This window comes from Oryctolagus cuniculus, chromosome 1 (assembly GCF_964237555.1).
Source record: "Oryctolagus cuniculus chromosome 1, mOryCun1.1, whole genome shotgun sequence".
Taxonomy (NCBI): Eukaryota; Metazoa; Chordata; class Mammalia; order Lagomorpha; family Leporidae; genus Oryctolagus; species Oryctolagus cuniculus.
The window spans coordinates 160067668-160091267 of record NC_091432.1 but is presented as its reverse complement, the minus strand read 5'-3'; the positions used below and the strand labels follow the sequence as shown (position 1 = coordinate 160091267).

Here is a 23600-nt window from a genome sequence, read left to right as displayed (position 1 = left end):
GCGCAGACATCCCATATGGGCACTGGTTCTAGTCCCGGCTGCTCCTCTTCTGATCCAGCTCTCTGCTATGGGAAAGCAGTAGAAGATGGACCAAGTCCTTGGGCCCCTGTACCTTTGTGGGAGACCTGGGAGAAGCTCCTGGCTCCTGGCTTCGGATCGGTGCAGCTCTGAGTCTGGAGAATGAACCATTGAATGGAAGACCTCTCGCTCTGTCTCTACCTCTCTCTGTAACTCTTTCACATGTTTTGTTTGTTTGCTTGTTTGTTTGTTTTGACAGGCAGAGTTTAGACAGAGAGACAGAAAGGTTCACCCCCCACATGGCCACTACAGCTGGCTTGCTGTGCTGATCCAAAGCCAGGAGCCAGGCGCTCCCTCCCGGTCTCCCATGCAGGTGCAGGGCCCAAGCACTTGGGCCATCCTCCACTGCCCCCCTGGGCCACAGCAAAGAGCTGGACTGGAAGAGGAGCAGCCGGGACAGAATCCGGCACCCCGACCGGGACTAGAACCCAGGGTGCCGGCGTCGCAGGTGGAGGATTAGCCTATTGAGCTGCGGCTCCAGTCAACTGTAACTCTGTCTTTCAAATAAATAAAATAAATCTTAAAAAAAAAAAAAAAGAAACCCATACTTGAGAGGTTCAAAAAGTTGATGAAAAATTCATATTATGAAAAAGCTAGATACAGATTTTATATTGTTGCAATAAAGTAGTTTATTTTTTAATTCTGTTTTCATGAAGCCCCTTCACATGTGCATGGTGTGCACCTTGCCATTTTATCAGTAATACAATATGCTCCCAAAACTATCTTTTGTCTTAAGGTTGTTGTGTTTGTTTTTGTTTGGTTTATGTTTCAGTCAGATTTTCTACTCTGTATTTATCTCATTTTTAGAAATGCTTTTCCCTTACTCATTTTTCTGAAGTGTTGTTTTAGTCTTGTTTGTATATTTAAGTCTTTGTATATTTAAGAACAAGGTGGAGATCAAGCTTTCCTCTACCCAGTCCATCACCACCAGCACCACCTCCACCCCACCCTCACGTAACAAGTGGCCGTGCCAGTAGCAGAGTTGAACAATCCATCTTTTCTGCAGTTTGAAATTCTACCATGTACCAAACTCAGCCTGCACTGGGTTACACTGGTCTGTTAACAGCATTGACTGCAACCGCAGTGAATTCCTACTATGTATTCTTAGCTTGTAGAAATAAGTAGTCCACTCATTTCTCCAAACTCCCCTGCTTGTTTTCCTATGGTTCACTTTTCCAAGTGACTTAAAATTTTTTTGGCATTTTAAAACAAGACTTTTGCTATTTTACTTGATTGTCTTCAATTATAAAGAACTGATATTTATATAATACCAGATATTTTTTGGAACTTCTCATCCAAGAATAAGGCAAGTCTCCATTTAGTCACATTTCCTATTTCCCACAGGAACCAATGGTTTTATGCATAAAAGTAATGTGTCTTTTTTTAAAAAATTTATTTGGAAGTCAGAGAGGGAGAGCACCTCTGTCTGCTGGGGAATCATCAACTGCTGGGGCTGTGCAAGTTGGAAGCCAGGATCCAGGAGCTTCCTCTGGGTCTCCCATATGGGCACAGGGGCCCAAGCACTTGGGCTATCTTCCACTGCTTTCCCAGGCCATAGCAGAGAGCTGAATTGGAAAAGCAGCAGCAGGACTTGAACCGGGCCCATGGGGGATGCTGGTGGTACAGGCAGAGACTTACTATATCACAGCACCAACCCTGAAAAGGAAAAATTAAGATCATTATACTTTGTATTTTTAACAAGAGATTTATTATTTATTTATTGGAAAGGCTGAGTGATGGGGAGGGGGTGAGGGGTGGCAGCAGGGGAGTTGCCTTCCATCTGCTGATTTACTCCCCAAATACCCGCAACAGCTAGGGCTGGGCCAGGCCCAAGCCAGGAGCCAAAGACTCCATATGGTCTCCCATGTGAGTGGCAGAGACACAAGTGCTTGGACTCCAACCTGCTGTCTCCCATGCACATTAGCAGTAAGTTGGATCAGAAGTGGAGGTGGGACTTGATCCCAGGCACTACAGTGTGGGATGTGGGCATCCCAGTGGGAGCTTAACCCACTGAGCCACAACACCAGCCCTGTGTCTTCTAACTTTAAAAATTGATTTATTGATTTTTTTGTGAGGCATAGAGAAAGTACTCCAATTTGTTGATTTCATTCTCTAAAATCCCAGAAGGGCCTGGACAGGGCCATGCCAAGGCCAGGGGCTGATATCTCAATGCAGGTCTCCCAACATGGGTGGCAAGAACCCAATTTCTTGAGCATCATGACTGCCTCCCAGGGTCTGCATTAGCAGAAAGCTGGAATCAGGAGCCAGAGCCGAGCATTGAACCCGGACACTCTTCTGAGACACGGATCCTTTAGCTCCTTTAGCTTTTTTTTTTTTTTTTTTTTGGACAGGCAGAGTGGACAGTGAGAGAGACAGACAGAGAGAAAGGTCTTCCTTTGCCGTTGGTTCACCCTCCAATGGCCGCCGCGGCCGGCGCACCGCGCTGATCCGATGGCAGGAGCCAGGTGCTTCTCCTGGTCTCCCATGGGGTGCAGGGCCCAAGCGCTTGGGCCATCCTCCACTGCACTCCCTGGCCACAGCAGAGAGCTGGCCTGGAAGAGGGGCAACCGGGACAAAATCCGGTGCCCTAACCGGGACTAGAACCTGGGGTGCCAGCGCCGCAGGTGGAAGATTAGCCCAGTGAGCCACGGCGCTGGCCTCCTTTAGCATTTTAATCACTAGGTCAAACTTCCATCCGTATTTTCTTTTTAAATCAATATAAAATCTTTTGATAATCTGCTCAAATTATATGTTGTTTACCAACTTATTTTACTGAATTGATAATGTACACTGGAGAAAAAAATAACATATGAGCTCATTTCTAGTAGACCATTCACAAAATCCTGCAACTAGTATCAAACTTAAGGGTGAAAGACTGAATGATTTTTCCCTAAGATCAGTACCAAGACAAGGATGCCCACCGTCAACACTGAAGTTCCTAAGTGGTGCAATCAGGAGGAAAAATACACACACACACACACACACACACACATATATACATACACATATATGAAAGGAAGACATAAAACTTTTTTCACAAATGACATCTTTATGTAGAAATTTTGATATAATCTAATTTTTAAAACCCTGCTAGAATTGGCCGGCACCGCGGCTCACTAGGCTAATCCTCCGCCTGTGGTGCCGGCACTCCAGGTTCTAGTCATGGTTGGGGTGCCAGATTCTGTCCCAGTTGCCCCTCTTCCAGTTCAGCTCTCTGTTGTGGCCCAGGAAGGCAATGGAGGATGGCCCAAGTGCTTGGGCCCTGCACCCGCATGGGAGACCAGGAGGAAGCACCTGGCTCCTGGCTTCGGATCGGCGCAGCATGCCGGCTGTAGCAGCCATTTGGGGGGTGAACCAACGGAAAAGGAAGACCTTTCTCTCTGTCTCTCTCTCTCACTGTCTAACTCTGCCTGTCGAAAAAATAAAAAATAAAATAAAAAATCCCTACTAGAATCAATAAGTGAGTTTAGTGAGTTTGCTGGATACAACTTCAATACACAAGAATTAGTTCTATTTCTATATACCATCAACAAATAATTAGAAATTAAAAAAAGAAAAATCACTATTGTTTGAAATGGGACAAAAATATAAACTAGGGATAATTGTAACAAAAGTTGTGAAAGTCTTGCCCACTGAAAATTGCAAAACATTGAGAGAAATGAGACCTAAGTAAGTAGAGAAGTACTTTGTTCATAAGCTGGAAGCTCAACGTTGTTAACAATGTAGTTCTCTTAAATTGATCTCTAGATTCAATACAAAATTCTAATCAAAACCCTAGCAGGCATTTTAAAAGAATAAACTGATCCTAAAGTTCATATGAAAATTCAAATGATCTTGAATTACATAAAATAACTTTGAAAAAGAAACAAAGTTGGAAGACTAACCCTATCAGATTTCAGGCATTATTACAAAACTAATTAAGATACTAGTATTGGCATAAAAATAGGCGAATAAGTCAGTGGAACAAAACCAAAAGCTCAACAATAGACACACTCTTACGATTAACTGATTTCTAACAAAATTGTCAAGATAATCTAGTAGAGAAATGCTGTTCTTTTCATCTGGAACAGTTGTTCCAATTGCATATGGAACAAATTCATACTCAAAAAAAGATTTTGATCCATGGATCATAGATTTAAATGTAAAACCCCAAACTGTAAAACTTCTAGAAGGAAATAGGGAAAAACTTCTGTGATTCAAGTTAAGCAAAGATTTCTTCTATATGTCATCAAAAGTATAAATCATATATTGTTCAATTGAACTTCATCAAGAACCTTTTAAAACTTATGCTCATTGAAAGAAACTATTAAGAGAATAAAAAGCCCAAGACCAGTAGAAAATAATTTTAGATCATATATCTGATAAAGGACTTATGTCCAGAATATACAAAGTACTCTCAAATTCAATAATTAAAAAACTCAGTGAGTATTTAAAATATAATTCTAGGCCGATGCCTCAGCTCACTTGGTTAATCCTCTGCCTGCAGCGCCAGTACCCCAGGTTCTAGTCCTGGTTGGGGTGCTGGTTCTTTTTTTTTTTTTTTTTTTTTTTTTTTTTTTTTTGACAGGCAGAGTGGATAGTGAGAGAGAGAGACAGAGAGAAAGGTCTTCCTTTGCCGTTGGTTCACCCTCCAATGGCCGCCACGGCTGGTGCGCTGTGGCCGGCGCACCACGCTGATCCGAAGGCAGGAGCCAGGTGCTTCTCCTGGTCTCCCATGTGGGTGCAGGGCCCAAGCACTTGGGCCATCCTCCACTGCCTTCCTGGGCTACAGCAGAGAGCTGGCCTGGAAGAGGGGCAACTGGGAAAGAATCCGGCGCCCCGACCAGGACTAGAACCCGATGGAGGATTAGCCTAGCGGCGCCGGCCGGGGCGTTGGTTCTGTCCCGGCTGCTCCTCTTCCAGTCCAGCTCTCTGCTGTGGCCCGGGAAGGCAGTGGAGGATGGCCCAAGTGCTTGGGCCCTGCACCCACATGGGAGACCAGGAGGAAGCACCTGGCTCCTGGCTTCGGATCAGCACAGCATGCTGGCTGTAGCAGCCATTGGAGGGTGAACCAACAGAGAAGGAAGACCTTTCTCTCTGTCTCTCTCTCTCACTGTCTAACTCTGCCTGTAGAAAAAAAAATACAGTTCCAGGGGTTTGTGCTTCAGGTTAAGCTGCTGCTTTTGATGGCAGCATTCCATATCAGGTCCCAGCTGCTCCACTTCCCATCCAGTTCCCTGTCAATCTGCCTAGGAAGACGGCAGATGATGGCCCAAGTACTTGGTCCACTGCCACCCACCTGGGAGACCTGGATGGAGTTTTTGGTTCCTGGCTTTGGCCTGGCCCAGCCTTGGCTGTTGTGGCCATTTGGGGAGTAAAATAGCAGATGAAAGAACAATCATCTCTCCATCTCTCTCTCTCTCTCTCTCTCTCTCTCTCTCTCACTAGGGATCCTGGCATCAGTCAGTGACTTAACCTGGTATACCGCATGCTACCCTGTAATTGTGAATTCTAAGAGTGTTTAGTAGTTATTTTCCTCAAAATGGTTGTCTGAAGTGTTTGGTTTCACTTAATTTCAGATTTAGTCTGGGTTCAAGTCCTGCTTCTGTTTCTGATTCCAGCTTCCTGCTTTTGCAGACCAGGGGTATCAATAGGTGATGGCTCATGTACATGGGTTCCTACCACCCATTTGGGAGGCCCAGACTGAGTTAAAGGCTCTTGGGGTTGGCACTGTGGTGTAGTAGTTTAAGCCTCTGCCTGCAGCGCCAGCATCCCATATGGGTGCCAGTTAGTCCCAGCCACTCCTTTTCTGATCCAGCTCTCTGCTATGGCCTGGGAAAGCAGTAGAAGATGGCCCAAGTCCTTGGGCCTCTGTACCCATGTGAGAGATCTGGAAGAAGCTCCTGGCTCCTGGTTTCAGATTAGCCCAGCTCTGGCCTTTGTGGATATTTGAAAGACCTTTCTCTCTGTTTCTACCTTTCTCTGTAACTCTAGCTCTCAAATAAATAAGTTTTTTTTAAAAAACTTACCAAAAAGAAAAGAGAGAGAGAGAGAGAGAGAGAGAAATGCCAAACTTTAAAGATTAAAAAAAGGTCTTTGCTTCACCCTGGCTCAGCCCTGGCTATTTTGGGCATTTGGGGAGTTAGCTAGCAGATAGAAGCTCTTTCTGTTCAAATAAAATGTAAACAAATAAATTAAAATTTTAAATAAAAAATGAAATTTAAAAAATACGTGTAGCAAGTGCTGTGGTTTGTGTCTCTCAAAGGTCCATGTGACTGCAGACTTGTAAGCAGAGTGGTTGTGTTGGGAGGCCGATGTACCTTTAAAAGTGGGGTCTGGTGGGAAGGCCCCACCTCCCCTCTCCAAGAGATGAGGGTATTGAGTCCTACCAGAGGGCCATTGTAGAAGGAAGGAGCGCAGCCTTCCCTGTCTCCGGGCTTCCTGCTTGTCCACTCCCACATGCACTCCGTGAAGCCATCCTCCAGACCAGTGGGGCTGCCCAACCGTGGACTTGAACCTCCAAAACTGTGTGCTAGAGATAATTTCCTGTGGGAGTAGCCTGCCTCAGATACCTATGTTTTGTTACAGCAATGAAAAACTGACCGATACACTGTGTTGATATTTTTATATTAAAAAGTTAGAAACCTACCACAGGTTATACCTGTTCTAAGTCTTTCCCCAATTGAAAGTTTACTTCCTTGCATGCAAAGATTTTTACATAAATGCTTAAGAGTCAGATACCCTCTACCCCCAGAAATAGAACGTGCCGTTTGGTTTCATTATGTTAGCTCCTAGGAAATACAAACTAATTTATAGCAACAGAATACAGACTGGTGAGGGCCTAGGTATGCAACTGCATTGTGATGGTTTTACAGGGCATACATGTGTCAAAACTTATCACATTGTACACTATAAATAGGCACAGTTTGCTGTATGTCAGTTACAACTCACCAATGCTATTAAAACCTCCTTAGGTTGAGAAGTATTGGTTGCAAACTTAAATCCATCTGATCATTACCATTAGCAGACTGGGAAAATAGAAGACTCTGATAATACAGATAGCAGAGGTCGCGGGAAGCCCTTTGTGCTCGCTTGATTGCTCTGCCTGAAGATCCGTGTTGTAATTTGCTGACTCGGCCACGCGGGAAGCTTGTTAGAGCTGAGTCAGGCCAGTGAAGCTGAATCTGCAGCATGCGCAGGGTCACGTGCCTGCAGGGGTGCGCGGCTCTGCGGTACCTCCTGCGAACGGTAGTGGCCGCTAGACCCGATTGAGTTTTATTGGCAGCTTTCGCTCTGTCCTTTCGGTTTTGATATATAGTTACTGATTTTCTAGATGTTCTGCTGTTGCAATTGTGATTTCCAAGTTTCCTAGTAGGTTATTCATCTCCAAAAGGTAGTTGCTTGCTTTGTATTTCTTAATTTCAGATTTCGAGTCTGTTTTCTTTTTTGATGTTTTTATTTTTTACTATTTCTAGTTTTATTTCTATGTGATAGAAAACAAACCAACCTGTGGTCTCTGGAATATCCAGTTTTTCCAATGTGTTGAGGCTTCCTTTGTGGCTTAAAATGCTCTGCTGTCTAACTTTGTGGTTGTTAATCCCAACCAAACCTTAGACTCACTGGAGAACTAAACAAGCACCACACCCAGGCCCTCAGCAGTGCGGATTTAATTAACTCCAGGGCCCCCAGGCCTTGCCTGTAAAGACTCCCATGTGATTCTAACGTGAAGCAGTCCTGAGAAGCCGTCACTGAGCGAGCCGACTAAAGGAGGTGTGGTGAAGCACCTGCTGGGAGACCTGGCGCACACTGTGTACCGGCTCAGCTTCTGGAGTCGCGCCGACCCGGGTCTCAGTTCCAGTTCAGGACTGCTCACGGTGGTGCTTACGTCATCGGGTTGTTCGTGGGGCTAAATGAGGTCACGTGTAGAAAGTTCTCTGCACAGCACCGTGACATAGTAAGGGCTCAGGGCTGTTGTGTGTTCTTTTCTGTCCTGACCCTAGCCCTAGCCTACTAATTGGGCAGACAGCTGGCCAGTTCTTACTGCTACTAGTTGTTACTTCCATAACTGAGTAACGGGGATAAATCTGTGTCTCCCAAATTATCAAATTCGGGAGTTAGAGTTCCTCTTGAGCTGCGTGGGTTTGCCCCCGTTGTTTCGCTAACAGTGCCGCGTGCCGCGTGGGGGTGACACTACCGCCGGGCTGCGTGGTTTCCCCCTCACACTCTGGGTTTCCCCCACTGTCTCTTTTCCCTTGGGGGCCGTGTGGACAACCGCAGGGAGGCGTATTTTTTCACCTGGATAACAGCTGGATTCTGTCACCAAAAATATGTTTACGCTTGGTGGGTCTTTGTTAATTTTTTTTTTTTTTTGCCAACAAATGGTGCAACTTTTTAGTCCTTAAATTTAGAGATATCTTTCCTAATTTCAAGAAGATTTTATCTGATTTTTCTCTTTCCTCAATTCTCCCTTTGTTAGGAACACCAGTCAATGCGTGTGTGTTTCCTGTCTTCTGTAGCTCATATCTTTGTTTGAGTAGCTTTTCTCCCTTTTCCTTTCCCAATGCATGTCTGACTTGCCTTTTTTATTATGCTTGGTCTTTGTGAACCGTGCCATGAATTCTTCTTTGCTGCATCAGGTCCCTGTTTTGCTTTTCTAACGTGGTTTTCATTTTTATAATCTGCCTCTGTGCTCATTGTCTTTTTCATCTTTGTTATCTCCTTTGGTCTTGTATTTTTTTAAAAATGGCTGTTTTTGTAATCTGTAATGTTCTAATTTCTGCAGTAACTTTTCTTCCAAAAACTTTTTTTCTTATGACTCTTGATCATTTTTTATTTATCCTCACTGCATTGCTTTCCAGGTTTTTAAAATTCTGTTTACAATTCATATTTGAGTAGCAAGGTGAGCTTGTATTATTTTTCCCCCATATATTGTGATTTCTTCTCAACTCTGTTTACCCAGCTGCTCTGTAAATGATTCACAGAACTGAGGCTGGAATTTGGCAACGCAGGGGCTCTGTTTGGTTGTTGAGCTGTAAGTATTTAGGGAGACGTGGTTCTGAGCAGAGACAGCTGACACCCCTGAGTGTGTTGGATCCCGGCTGACCTCAGAGGCCACACAGGGTTGGGCTTGGCTGGTACTTGGATGGGAGACACAGCTGGTAATTCCATATCTAGTAAGTTGTTTCTGACTGTATTCCACTACTTCACCAGCCATTCGCAGCTTGGAAATAATGCCTTGGTTCCTAGGGCCGACACCCACAGTCTTTGTCACTTCAAGGAAGGGTTCTCCGAAATGTTGAGATTGTGCACCGGGCCCTGGGTAGAGGAAATGAGTGTTGCTGTCGGGCTTCCTTCTTCAGTTTGGTCCAAATGTGATTGTATTTTTTTTAATTATTTAATATTTTTAAAGATGTACTTATTTATTTGAAAGGCAGAGTTACAGGGAGGCAAAGGCAGAGAGAGAGGTCTTCCATCCACTGGTTCATTCCCCAAATGGTCGCAACAGCCAGAGCTGGGCTGATCCCAAGCCAGGAGCTTCTTCCGAGCCTCCCACGCGGGTGCAGGGGCCCAAGGACTTGGGCCATCTTGTACTGCTTTCCCAGGCCACAGCGGAGAGCTGGATTGGAAGTGGAGCAGCCGAGATGCAAACTGGAGCCCATATGGGATGCTGGCACTGCTGGCGGCGGCTTTACTGGCTACACCACAGCACCGGCCCTGTGATTGTATTTAACTGTTGGCTCTTCACATGCTCATTCTTATATGAAGCCATTCCTGTTTCCTAAATTGTCAAAGGCATTGCTTTCTCTGCCTTTGATTTTCTTGGTCCATTTTGCTAAGTTGTGAGCAAAACGAATTCTAGAAGAGTGCCCTCCTTTCTGGACGCCCCCATATGGTATTAGATGTGTTCATATTTTAAACAGGTGTACAGTTCACGTGACTTCCTTGTTGCCCCTAGGGGTGTCTACACCAGCTCCTCAAACTTTCTGAGCCGTTGCTTCCCCATCACCAAGTGTGGGTAATAGTTTCTGCATTAAAAGTTTGTTCAGGATTGAATAAGGTTGTACCTCTAAAGTGCCTTGGTTACGTTGGCTCCATGCATTTTTCCTTCCAGTTCCAAGTCCAGTGGTTTTCCTAGCTGTGAAGTTATAAAATACCTGAGGGATAGCATCACTGATCTATCAGCAAGTTGGTATCTGAATTCAAATATGACCATCAGAACCAGCAACATACTTCACAGTGTAAAATGAACATGCAGAGCCCCTCACTCAAAGTTATTAATAGGACAGTGGAGCAATAAGCCCAGGAAAGGCCCTTCTGAGCATGGGCCCTGTGTGCCCACACGCTGGCATACCGAGGATGACAATGACAAATCATTATTGCTGTTGGAACTAATGAGGGAAGTTTGGAGTAACCTAAAGGCACTCCATGTTATGTGGAGAATCTTCGGCTGATTCTAGTTCCTGGGAGTCGCTGGAAGGCTGTTTTGATATAGAGGAAGCAAAACAACTCATCTAAAAATCCACTAGAAAATATCCTCTCCTTTAAACTTCAAAATGACTCATTTGTCATCATTGTAGAGTGAGGACAAGAGTTTCTCAGCTGCTTATAACCCACACCTGCTGTGAAGTTACAGCCGAGCCTCGTCTTACAAATCATTACTCTAACTGCACAAATCAGGCAAGTGGAATGCACAGCTTAGAGAACTGATCACCCGGTGTCTCCTGAGGGAGATTAGGCCTGTTTCTGTTTGCCTTTTTTATTCTAACGTGGAAATATAAATCTCTTCTGTGTACCCTTGGATTCAGTGTGCGAAAATGAGCCAGAAGCCCTTGGAACCTGGAGAGCCCAGGTGGAGAGATCCCGTTTGTTACCTTTCTCCCCCATCCTGCCCAGCCTTGGCTACAGCCTCCGAATGGCTAACAGCTTTTGATGGAGAAGGGGTGGCACAGCCTCTGCCACATTTTGGTATAAGGTGAACGACTTGTAGGAGTATGGAGAGAGCCAAGGTCTGTCTTGCTGAACACCATGGAAGGCAGATGAAGCAGTCACTGCCCAAAAGTAGATGCCAAAGGTTTCACAGCCTGTTCCCGGACGCTGGCTCCAGCACTGGCCTCAGACCAGTGACACATCTCTGTGTCTGTTTCAGCATCTGGAAAGTGGGGACAGGAAGGGGACCTGCCTTGCAGGTTTGTTGTGGGGATGGTGAGAGAATGTGGATGTCAAAAAGAAGAGTTCCGGCCGGCACCGCGGCTCGCTAGGCTAATCCGCCTTGCGGCGCCGGCACACGGGGTTCTAGTCCCAGTCGGGGCGCCGGATTCTGTCCCGGTTGCCCCTCTTCCAGGCCAGCTCTCTGCTGTGGCCAGGGAGTGCAGTGGAGGATGGCCCAAGTGCTTGGGCCCTGCACCCCATGGGAGACCAGGAGAAGCACCTGGCTCCTGCCATTGGATCAGCGCGGTGTGCGGCCACAGTGCGCCGGCCGCGGCGGCCATTGGAGGGTGAACCAACGGCAAAAGGAAGACCTTTCTCTCTGTCTCTCTCTCACTGTCCACTCTGCCTGTCAAAAAAAAAAAAAAAAAAAAAAAAAAAAGGAGTTCCCCATCTTTACCTTTTTCACCCATTACCCTCAAAATCTTCTTAGATGAAAGTGTTCGGAGCGTCATTGGCTGAGCTGTGGGCCCTCTGCTCAGAAGGTGGTATGTAGAGACAGGAGCTGTGGTGCAGCAGGTGAGGATGCTGCCTGTGACCGGCATCCTGATCAGAGCACCTGATGGAGTCCTGGTTGCCCTGCTGCCATTCTAGCTCCCTGCTGGGAAAGCAGCGGAAGATGGCCCATGTACTTGGTGCCTACTATCCACATAGGAGACCCGGATGTACTTCCTGCCTGTCCCAGACCTGGCTCTTGTGGCCATTTTGGGAGTGACCCAGTGGAACATTTCTTTGTGTGTGTTTGACTCCCCCTCTCTCTGTAACTGCCTTTCAAATAAATAAATCTAAAAAAATAAAAAAGGTTGTATGTAATCTCTCATTTCATCATTGCAACAACCCTTTATATCTCGGAAACTTTGCAGAGGAGGTCACTAAGACTTAGAGGCGAATTCTCATGTGCTCTGTGCTGCTCAGAGAGCTCGTGCCAGGACTGAGATTTGAACACTGTCGCCTTGTCGTAAAGCCCTCACCCTGTGAAACTGACCCCCTTTCTGTTGAATTTTTGTGTCTGGCGTCCAGATCTTTCTTTTGGGTGGATCCTACTTTTTATTTTTTTAAGGTCTATTTTCTAGTTTTGACTTTATATTGGTCTTTTTTTTATCTTTATTTTTTTATTCTTTTGACAGTCAGAGTGGACAGTGAGAGAGACAGAGAGAAAGGTCTTCCTTTGCCGTTGGTTCACCCTCCAGTGGCCGCCACAGCCGGCGTACCACGCTGATCTGATGGCAGGAGCCAGGTACTTATCCTGATCTCCCATGGGGTGCAGGGCCCAAGCACTTGGGCCATCCTCCACTGCACTCCCTGGCCACAGCAGAGAGCTGGCCTGGAAGGGGGGCAACCGGGTTTATATTGGTCTTATCATCTCAAATATTTTGCTAAGCAAAATGGATATGAAAAGTCATTTTTGAATAAAACATTTTCTGTGAGTTCCCACCTTGGTCTCACCACTGTTCATTCTGTAGCTGCTTTCTGGGACTTGAGCAACCACTGCTTCCTTGAATCATCTTTCAGATTGCCTCTCTCTTTAAACCCATCCTGTCATCTTCCCCGTGCCTTTTCTATATACTTAATGTGTGTCTGTCATGTACCTTTTTCTCTCCAGTATGGTACTCCTTCCTTAATCAGTCAGAAAATATGTGGCAGTAGAATTGTGAATTTTCTCTCTAATTTCTATCTTCACATGCAAATGGAACCCAAGGTGCGGTGTTTGGTCCAGTTGTAAGACACTGGCTGGGACACCTGCATCCCAAATCCTGGCTCCACTTCTGGTTCTACCTTCCTGCCAGTGTGTACTCTGGGAGGTAGCCGGCAATGGCTCAGTAGTTGGGTCACTGCTGCCTCTGTGGGGGACAGGAATTCCGTTCCCAGCTTCTGGTTTTGGCCCCTGGCCTGGAGCTGCTGTCAGCATTCAGGAATTAAACCAGCAGATGGGAGCCGGTTCCCCTTTCCCCCCACCTCTCTCTGTTTCTCTGGCTCTCACAGTGTGTGTGTGTGTGTGAAATAAATAAATGAAATACAGTGATGTTTCCCTTATCCTTGGTATCACTTTCCATGGTTTTGGTTACCCACAGTCTACTGTGATCAGAAAATACTACGTGGAAATTTCCAGAAATAAGCATTTCATATATTTGAAATAACTTTGATGACAGTGTACATACTGTTACAATTGTTCTATTTTAATGGTATTAATCTTTTACGGTGTCTAATTTGTTAGACTTTAGCGTTGGTAAATAGAGGAGAAAACAGCACTTCAGGGTTGCTGCTCTGTTTCCGGCCTCCGCTGAGGTTCTTGGGATGTACGTTCTGTGCCAGGAGGGGAACTGTTGTAGTGGAAAATGATCTGTGCTGATCAGAACTTACATAATGGACTGCAGTTCTGAGGTTTGGCTTCCAGGGACTTTGAAGCCTCAACTCTCCCTCCTTCCCCTGAGCGCCACGTGTGGGCTGGGGTGTGCTTTCCTTTGGTGCCAGCAAGAGACTCAGAGCTGGAAATCAGGGGCTGGGGCTGTGGTGTAGAAGGGTAAGCCGTCGTCAGCAGTGCTGGCATCCCATATGGGCGCCAATTTGAGTCCTGCCTGCTCCACTTCCAATCCAACTCCCTGCTAATGTGCCTGGGAAATCAGCAAAGATGGCCCAAGCGCTTGGGCCCCTGCACCCATGTCGGGGACCTGGATACAACTCCTGGCTTTGGCCTGGCCCAGACCTGGCCATTGTGACGGTTTGGGGAGTGAACCAGTGGACGGAAGATCTCTTTCTCTCCCTCTGTCTCCTCCCCCTTTCCCTCCCTCCTTCTCTCTGTATCTCTGCCTTTCAAATAAATTGATTTTTTAAAAAAAGCTGGAATCTCTTGCCCACCTGGAGGAAGCCTCACGCCACCCAACTCCAACACTACAGTGAAAACCTTGCCTCCTCAAGGTGTTGTAGACGGACTGGGAAAGCCTGTCCTGCTCCCACTTGGTACGTGAGTAGCAAAGCCCACACCTCTTGATTGCATTGGTTCTGGGGTGCTTGGTTCACTCCTGTGTTGTTCTTCAGTCATGACCCATAAGTGTACAAAACCATGGCCGCTGTGGCCTGGCTGACCTGGAAATGATACCACAAGTGATTGAGGACTCTGAAGGTGGGAAAGCAGTGGCAGGTACCGCTCAGGGGCCAGGCTCGTCCCATCCCACCATAGCTCCAGTCTTCCATAACAAGAACAGAGTTCAAAGCTACACAAGTTCCAGATATGGAGAGACTTCTAATGATGCACACTGAAGGTCAGACACAGAAGCATATCTCTCTCAGCACCGTGGCAGTCCTGGCCGAGGCAAAGAGTTTGCTTGTGATGTTGCACTCAGAGGGCCCTTGGCTGATGTCCCATTGGACCATCAAGAGGGGGCAGAGCAAAAGCATCACTTTGGGGTGAAGTGGCAGCCTGTGTGTTGTTTCGCTTCAGTCGGTGCTGTGACAAGATGCTAATTAAATTTTTTTTAAAAATTTAAATTTACTAAATTCATTTTTTAACAAATAATAATGTAAGAAAAGGCTGGATCCAAATATGGTGAATTTACTGCTAACTGTGGATGGTTTAAATGATTCAAGAATCTACATTCAGGGACCAGCATTGTGGCATAGTGGGTAAGGACACCACCTGCAACAGTGGCATCCCATATGGGCATCGGTTTGAATCCCAGCTGCTCCACTTCCAATCCAGCTCCCTGATAATGACCTAGGAAAAAAAAGCAGCAGAAGATGGCTCAAGTGTTTGGCCCCTGCTGCCCACATGGGAGACTGGATGAAGCTCCTGGCTCCTGCCTTCAGCCTGGCCCAGCTTTGGCTGTTGCAGCCATCTGGGGAGCAAACTAGTGCATGGAAGAATTTGTCTCTCTGTCTTTCCCTCCTTTTCTGTAACTCTGACTTTCAAAATGAATAACTAAATCTTTGGAAAAAAAAGATAGAGTCTATATTCATTACATAACGTCAGAGTGAGTGGTGGGCCCGCAGGTGTGGATGTGAAGGCAGCGGAAGAGTATTTGGAAACTGTACAGTAGCCGATCACGAAAGAAAATTGCACGCCAGGGCCAGTCTTCTGTACGGCCGAAACCTCCCTCGTGTGGGCCTGGAAGCCTAGAAGGACTGTCATCCTACAGGAGTGGGCGAGGTCGGGTGCCAGGCTTGAAAGGGCGGGGTAAGAGTCTAGCTTAGGTCAGCATTGCAGGTTACACACTGAAACCCTTATGAGCTGGTGCCGTGAGAACTGCCCAGGTGTGGCATAGAGGGTGAGCACGCCTTGCCTGTCGGTGAGCACGCCTTGCCAGGACACTGCCAGAGCAAGGAGACGCCATGGCTGCCCTGGCTCCTCCTCCAGGAGGCCCTCCTGCACCGCCATGCGGGCAACACAGAGAAGCATGGTTTGGAGAAAAGCACTCCTTTCAAGACTGGGCTTGTTTATGAATTGCTGATAATGCTCCTGCATGTCCTTGGATTGGTGACTGTTGACCCCACATGGAAAAGGCTGTTTCTCCCTGCAGACCCCAAGCGATGGATCAGAAGGGGGGTAGCAGACTGTGCCCAGGCTGCTGCTGCACCTGAGGAGGACAACATTCATGAGCTCCTGGGCTCTGGAGGATGTCACCCACCTGTGTGTGAATGCATCTGGAAGAAGACACCAACAGGGTCACCTGTGACCTCACAGCGTCTGTCACAGACGACCAGGCCGCGGCGATCAGCATGGCTCTGGTTGAGATGGTGAACTTCAACCTGAGGGAGGAAGAGGAGGATGTTGAAGAGCTCCCGGGGCAGTGCCTGTGCAGTGACTGATGAGCAGTTGTTGGAAGTGGAGCAGAGGTGCATAGCGGAAGGAGCAGCAAGAGAGAGGGGAACTGCAGAGGAGTCCTTAGGAATCCTCACGGTGCACTCGAGCGGCTTTGTAGACCTCAGCCATCCCAGTAGAAAGCTTGCAAGCATGGACCCAGCACTGAGAGGTTTTCCATTAATAGCAGCAATGTTCACGCTGAATTGTCTGCCTATCAGGGAATCTGTGATGAGGAAAAGAAACCAAGCAAACCAGCACGGACACTTCAGTCAAGGGAGAGACAGCTCCCCAAGAAGAGCCTCAGGCAGATCCATCAGGAGACATTCCCCAAGAAGGCTTTGTTGTCAGAGCAGGTGACAGCTGCCCCAGGAGACCTTCCAGTGGGAAGGGGTGGAGGCAAAGACAGTGACATTGATTCTGACCTAGTGTTGGGCTAGGCTAATCTCTGTGTTTGTGGCTTAGCTTTTGACAAAAAAAGGGTTTTTTTAAGATTTTATTTATTTGAGAGGCAGAGTTACAGATGAGAGAGAGAGAGAGAGAGAAAGTAAGAGAAAAAGAGAGAGAAAAAAAAGCCCTCCATCCTCTGGTTCACTCCCTAAATGGCCACAATGGCCAGAGCTGGGCCCATCTGGAGCCAGGAGCTAGGAGCTTCTTCTGGGTCTCCCATGCAGGTACAGGGGCCCAAGCACTTGGGCCATCCTCTACTGCTTTTCCACACCATAGCAGAGAGCTGGATCGGAAGTGGAGCAGCTGGGACTCGAACTGGTGCCTGCCACCCATGTAGGAGATACCAGTAGGGTTCCTGGCTCCTGGCTTTGGCCTGGCCCGGCACTGGCTGATTTAGGCATCTGGGGAGTGAACTGGAGAATGGGATGTCTCTGTTTGTCTGTCTCTGCCTCCCTGGTCTTCAAATAAATGAAAATAAACATTTTAAATGTTAAGCCACTGCCAGCAGTGCTGGCATCCTCTATGGGCATCTGTTTGTGTCCTGGCTGCTCCATTTCTAATCCAGCTGCCTGATAATGGCCTGGGAAAGCAGCATAAGATGGTCCAAGTACTCGGGCCCCTGTCACTCACGTGGGAGACCTGGAAGAGGCTCTTGTCTCTTGGCTTCAGCCTGTCCAACCCAGAGGCTACAGCCATTTGGGGAGTGAATCCATGGATGGAAGATCTCTCTCTCTGTTTCTTCTCTCTGTAATTCTGCCTTTCAACTAAATCTTTAAAAGAAAAGAAACAACCAAGAAAAAAAATAGGAAGTGTTGATAGACAAAAAAGCACTCTGGGGAAAACAACTTTTTTTAACTAACTTAAAGGAACAAGGAATTGCTTAAAAATATATTTTAAAATATGCAAAGCTCTCTCTACAGTGAATGAATATTATTAATATGTCAATTAATATATTTTATGAAACATTGACTTTCTTTTTTTTACCATTTTGCTTTTAGGCACTTTTCTTGAAACTAGGGGTTAAACTTTAAACGATGAAAATAGAGTTTAATTAGCATATTAGGTGTAAATAATTTAGAATGATTCCAATATACTAAGAAGAACAAAAAGGTCTGGGAAGAGAAATTCATCATTCATTAAAGCAGTTCCTAAGTCCCCAACCCCACATCTTACTCTGGAAAAACATTCCAAAATTACCACTGGACCATAAAACTTTATAACAACAGTTTGGCTTCTGATAAATTACACACCACAGACTGAAAAAAAAAATCCAAAATTCAAAATCGGCTGCAGTCCTCTTATTGTTTTGACAAATATTCTTCCATCAAGTTTGCAATAGCTGTGTGGTGGAGTTCTTGGTCGAAAGTTGCAAAACCTAACTTAGACTAGCTTAAGCAAGAAAGAAAACTCACTTATAAACACAAATGGGAAATTGAGGGGCGAAGCTGGCTTCGGCCCCCAGTATCCAGAACTGCAGATGTCCTCATGCTCCGTCAGGTGGCACATCTGGCTGCTGCTCCTTCTGTAGGGGTTCCGCTCTTCCCCGTGTGTGCCTTCCCTCATGGACCCAGGAATAAAGGTCTTTGTACTTGCAGACTTGCACACCCCAACTTAGCAAATGTAGCAGAGAACAGTGCTTCTCTCCTCATGGCGATGTGCTGTAGCAGTTTAAGCATCTGCCTGTGACAGCAGCAGCCTGTATGGGAGCACGAGTTTGAATTGAATTCTTGCTGACCTTGACTTCCAATCCAGCTCCCTGCTAATGGTCCTGGGAAAGCAGCGGCAGATGGTCCAAGTACTTAGGCCCCTGTCATCCAGGTGGGACACCCAGATAGAATTCCAGACTCCTGGGGCTGGCGCTGAAGTACGGTGGATAAAGCTGCCGCCTACAGTACCAGCATCCCATACAGGTGCCAGTTGAAGTCTTGGCTGCTCCATTTCTGATCCAGCTCCCTGCTAGTGCACTTGGGAAATCAGTGGGGGATGGCCCAAGTCCTTGGGCTCCTACACCCACACTGGGGAGCCATAAGAAGCTCCTGGCTCCAGGCTTTCAGATCAGTCCAGCTCTGGCCATTGCAGCTTTTTGGGGAGCAAACACCAATGGAAGAACTCTTTCTCTCTGCTCTGCCTCTCTGTAACTCTGCCTTTCAAATAAATAAATAAATCTTTAAAAAGACAGGGTACATAAGAAATCTCAGGCATTTAAATTGGAGAACTCTTGAACAATACTTATTTAAATGTTGAAACATTCCTTCATAGAATTCTGAAGAGAAACAAATACAAAAGATCATACACTTCTATAATAAAAATAAACATTACTGAGACCCAGGTAGCTGTTGATTTGTTAAGGGTAAATTCCTTGAGGCCCAACTGGTATTTCAGTGGGTGGTGATAGACAATATTTTTATTTTTAGGATCCCCACAGTTGATTACCTATGACTAACACAGAAATACAGAAGGCATTTCTAGGCTTTTTAAAAGTTACTTTGATTTCTGTAGAAGAAAACATATTTTTAGCCGTTCCCAGAGGGGCTTAAGAACAATAGATTTTACATCACTGCTGATCTCAACTCAGGAAGATGGAGAAAGGAGGCACTTAACATGTGCATGTCCACGGCGCCCTTAAACTGGGGAAGGGAGCTGGAATCTTGGACAGCAACAACACAGCACGATGAAATGACTAAGAGCTTCCTAGTAACCAAAAAAGGTTGAAGGAGCTAGAAACTGCTTAGCACTTCCTCTCTGGGGAGACTGCTTCAGAGACAAGCTCCAAAACCAACCGGGCTGACGGTGAATTAGGAGGGTGGGAGTTCTGGGGCTTTAGGAGGGTGCTGAGTGAGTGCTGCAGCACCAGGAGACGGTTCGCAGCTAACAGACGCACAAGGACAAGACCCTCGGGCTTTGCCTAGCACTAGCCGAAAGCTTGGTCTAACCCTGGGTAAATACAGTTGCTTGGAGCTGGCTTCGGAAGAAAACCTGTGTGCTTGAGTCTCCGCAGGTGTGGTTGTTGCAGAAGTAGCGGCAGGAGGAGAGCGATGCGGCAGATTGTTCTTGTCACCGGGTTGTTGAGAAATGGCGAAGCTCCTGCGTTAGAGCTCTTCCGGTTGCAGCCTCTCCTCTGCCGTCGGCCCACAGCTTCTCCTCTCTGCCGTGTTCATCAGGGAGCATCGCAGTCTTTGGGTTACAGCTCCTTTTCCCTGCAGGGTTCTTTGTCTCATGACCACAAAGAATGAGGCACATAGACAAGGAAGGAGTAAGTGAAGTGACGCTTGTTTATTGAAAGAAGCAAAGAAAGCTCTGTGACAGCTCCAGCTGCCCTGCAAGCGGCTGCCTACCCTGAGCTGCTGCTGCTTAAGACCGTCTGGCAGGGCCAGTGTGTGGTGAAGCCGGTAAAGCCACTACCTGAGATGTTAGCATCCCATATGGTCTCTGGTTCGAGTCCTGGCTGCTCCATTTCCAATCCAGCTCCCTGATAATGGCCTGGGAAAAGCAGCGGAAGATGGCCCAAGTGCCCGGGCCCCTGTCACCCATGGGGGATATCCAGAAGAAGCTCCTGGCTCCTGGCTTCAGCCTGGCCCAGTGCTGACCATTGCAGCCATCTGGGGAAATGGAAGAACTCTTTTTCCCTCTCTCTGTGTCTCCCTTACTCTCTTAATAACTTGGACTTTCAAAATAAATAAATCTTAAAAAAAAAAAAAAAAAGACTGGCTTGGATTTTCATGCGTTTTTAAAGGAGGATGTTCATCTGATTGGTTGAGGTCTATGCTAATTTGGTATTCTACATTAACCAATCAGGGGACTTATATCAGAGTACCCTGTTACACAGAAGTTTGCAGAGTGCTCCATCAGGTGTATGGGGCAGATGCAACAGCGTCTGCAGATTGCACTGTATGCATTCCTCCTGTCTCCCTCCCCTCCCTCGGGGCTCCTTGAGGGTTCCGTCATGTATGTTTCTTCCTTTCCTATAGGGGCCCCTGGAATGCCTATCATGGTTTTTCTGCCAGAGGTTGTCTGAGAACCACGTTAAGGGTCTCTCCTAGAATAAGGTTGGTTTGGCCATGATTCTCATCATGCAAACATCATTAGGGAGCTAGCATTTGTACCTCAGTGCATGTGGCCTGTTCTGGAGTGTATTGCTTATTTAGTGTTAAGTTGCATTTAATAAAGACTTCTGGGAGTTGGAGACTGAGACCAGTGGCCGGGAGTGACCTCCTGAGAAGCCACGGAAACATGACCGTGGAGCGGCAGACCTGGAGCAGGTCACCGACTATGTGGCAGAGAAGGAGACGCAGAGTTGCAGTTTGGAGACGGCCACATCAGTCATTGGAGAGAGATGGTCCTGGGAGCAGAAAGCTAAAGAAAAGCGCTGACCGAGAGGGAGATCTCTTGAGCAGCAGCAGAACTGAGCTTGTGGGAACACATGGGCTCATTGTGTAGAGGCTCTTATTGCCCTAACCAACTGAGAAGTGCTTCCTTACCAATTCTTACTGGCTTAATTTATTGCAGAAAAAAGTTTTTGGTCTTTTAAAAAAGACTTTTGCTTCGACATATAATGTACATCAAATGGTTGGTGTGCTGGATTTGCTCACTTATTCTTTTTTTAAAAATATTTATTTATTTGAAAGGTAGAGTTACAGAAAGAGAAGGAGAGACAGAGATCTTCTACGCACTGGTTCACTCTCAAAATGGCTGGAATGGCCAGGACTCTGCCAGGCCAAAGCCAGGAGCCAGGAGCTTCTTCTGGGTCTTCCAAGTGGGTGCAGGGGTCCAAGGACTTGGGCCATCTTCTGCTTTCCCAGGCACATTTCAGAGAGCTGGACCAGAAGTGGGGGAGGCAGGACTTGAACCAGCTCCCATATGGGATGCCAGCACTGCAGGCTATGGCTTAACCCACTGTGCCACATAGCCAGACCCTCACCTATTTTTTAAGCTAAGAGAAAACCTCATCTTTACAACCAAAGCTGGCCAGGTTGCTCAGAGTCTCCACCAAATTACGCATTAGCAGAGAAGGAAGGAAGAAAAAAAATCTTCATACAGAGGCTCTGCCCAAGGAACTCCACTGACCTTGTCCCCGGGATTGGCTTTTTGAAGAATTAAATAGAATCCTTGCCATTAGTATCTGATCATCCTACAGGCCTACGGAGCAATGAGAGGTGAAGTGGTCATATTCACGGGATTCCTCACACAGCAGGAAGACCACAGGGTCCCTTCAAAGTAACATCTCTCAGATGTTTGTTTATAAATCATTAAATAACGAGGGAAATTAATGATTCAGAAAGGGTCCTATGGCACTACTGATTAAATATAAATTAGAACTTGCAATAAAAACATCTGAAATGATAATTAAAATGGAGATAGACAACCTAAAAGCTTAACTTTAAAAGATAATCTTTTTTAAAAAAATGATGTATTTGTTTGAAAGGCGGAGAGAGAGAGATACAGAACACAAGTGAGAGCTCTTCTGTCTGCTGGTTCACCCCCTAAATGGCCACACAGGCCAGGGCTGGTCCAGGCTGAAGCCAGGAGCCTGGAACTCCATCTCTGTCTTCCTCATGGGTGGCAGGGGCCTTAGCACTTCGGCGATCTTCTGTTGCTCCCAGGCATGTTAGCAAGGAGCTGGATTCAAAGTGGAGCAGCCAGGACTTAAACTGGCACCCACAGGGATGCCAGCATCATAGGCAGTGGCTTAACCCATTGTGCCACAACACTAGCCCCCAAAGCTAATCTTTAAATATATGTGTGTGTGTGTGTGTATTTTTCAAGAGGTAGAGCGAGAAAAAGTGGTAGAGATAGAGACAGACACAGTGAGTTCTCCAAACACTTGAAATAGCCAAGGCTGGATACAGGCCAGATCCAGGAGTCAGGAACACAGTCCGGATCCTGCATGTGAGTGGCAGAGATCCAACTATCTGAGCTGTCACCTGCTGCCTCTCAGGGTGCACATTAGAGTGAGCTAGAATCAGGAGTGGATCTGGGACCTAGTCCCAGGAACTGTGATGTGGGGTGCAGGCATCCAAGCAGTCATTTTAACTATAAAGTCAATTTAAAAGCTAACTTTGACCACTAACCTGTTGGCTGCTAACCAACAAGCAGAGTCTAGAAAGAAACACATAACCTTGAATGTGCCCAGCTTGTGAACCCACACCAATCATAGACTTCATTGAGGTTGAAGAAATAAGATAGAAATGAAGATTTTTTTAAAATGGTAAAATTCAAAAGATACTTATCCTGCTTAATTAAAAATGGCAATTCATTGAGCAGTGGTTTTCCTTAGTGCTGGTCTAAAAAGTACTAAAGAAGAAATAGATAGCCTACAGAAGGCTTTGCCAGTGCTTTTTTTGTTTTTCTGTGAAAGACCAGGTAGTAAATAGTTCAGGTTTTACATGCCCAACAGTCTATGTCACAACTGTTCAATGGCCATATACAAAAAGTAGCTAAATTGCAATAAAACTTTCCTTAGACTCATAGAATTACAGTCATTTTAAGTAACACTCTGAACTCAGAATAAACCCTTAAGGCATTCTAGCCTGACTGAAAAGCCTGTGAGAGCATTTCAGGCATGGAAAGCCAAGACACCGTGGCAAAAATGTCCTATATGAAGGACCTCTGTGGGTGAGACTCCAGTGGAAAGCAGTGCCCTCACAGGATGTACTTTTCTCTGAAGGGGAGGAGAGAACTTCCACTTTGCTTATGGCCTTGTCTAAATATTGACGGAGTTTGTGGATTCAATAGGCATCCGTAGCAGCTCATATCAAGAGCCTCGGATGATCACTGACATAATACATAAGAGTGTTCATTGTTAAATTAACAACAGGAGTCACTGTGTACTTACTCATCATGCAGAACTTAAGTGCTCAAAGAGTTGTGAGTTAACAGTAAAACTTGTTCTCAAATATTTACTTCATTTTAGTGTATTAAATGGAGGATATTCTTATGTCTCATAAGTTATAGTTATGTCTAAGTGCTCGCAAAAGATGTATCATTCTTGGGTTTTTCTTTAAAGTTTCTCAAAACAAAATAATGCTTATATTAAAAAAAGAAGTGAAATTAGCTTATTGATGCAATGACTCTGAACAGCCCTTGTCTTGACTAT

General features: G+C 46.1%; 2 pseudogenes; both read left to right on the top strand.

The window, feature by feature from the left end:
• The first annotated feature begins 14594 nt into the window (after window positions 1–14594).
• LOC127485227 (small nucleolar RNA SNORA21) lies at window positions 14595–14718 on the top strand (annotated as a pseudogene).
• Window positions 14719–15975: 1257 nt separating this feature from the next.
• LOC127493920 (huntingtin-interacting protein K-like) lies at window positions 15976–20970 on the top strand (annotated as a pseudogene).
• Window positions 20971–23600: the final 2630 nt, after the last annotated feature.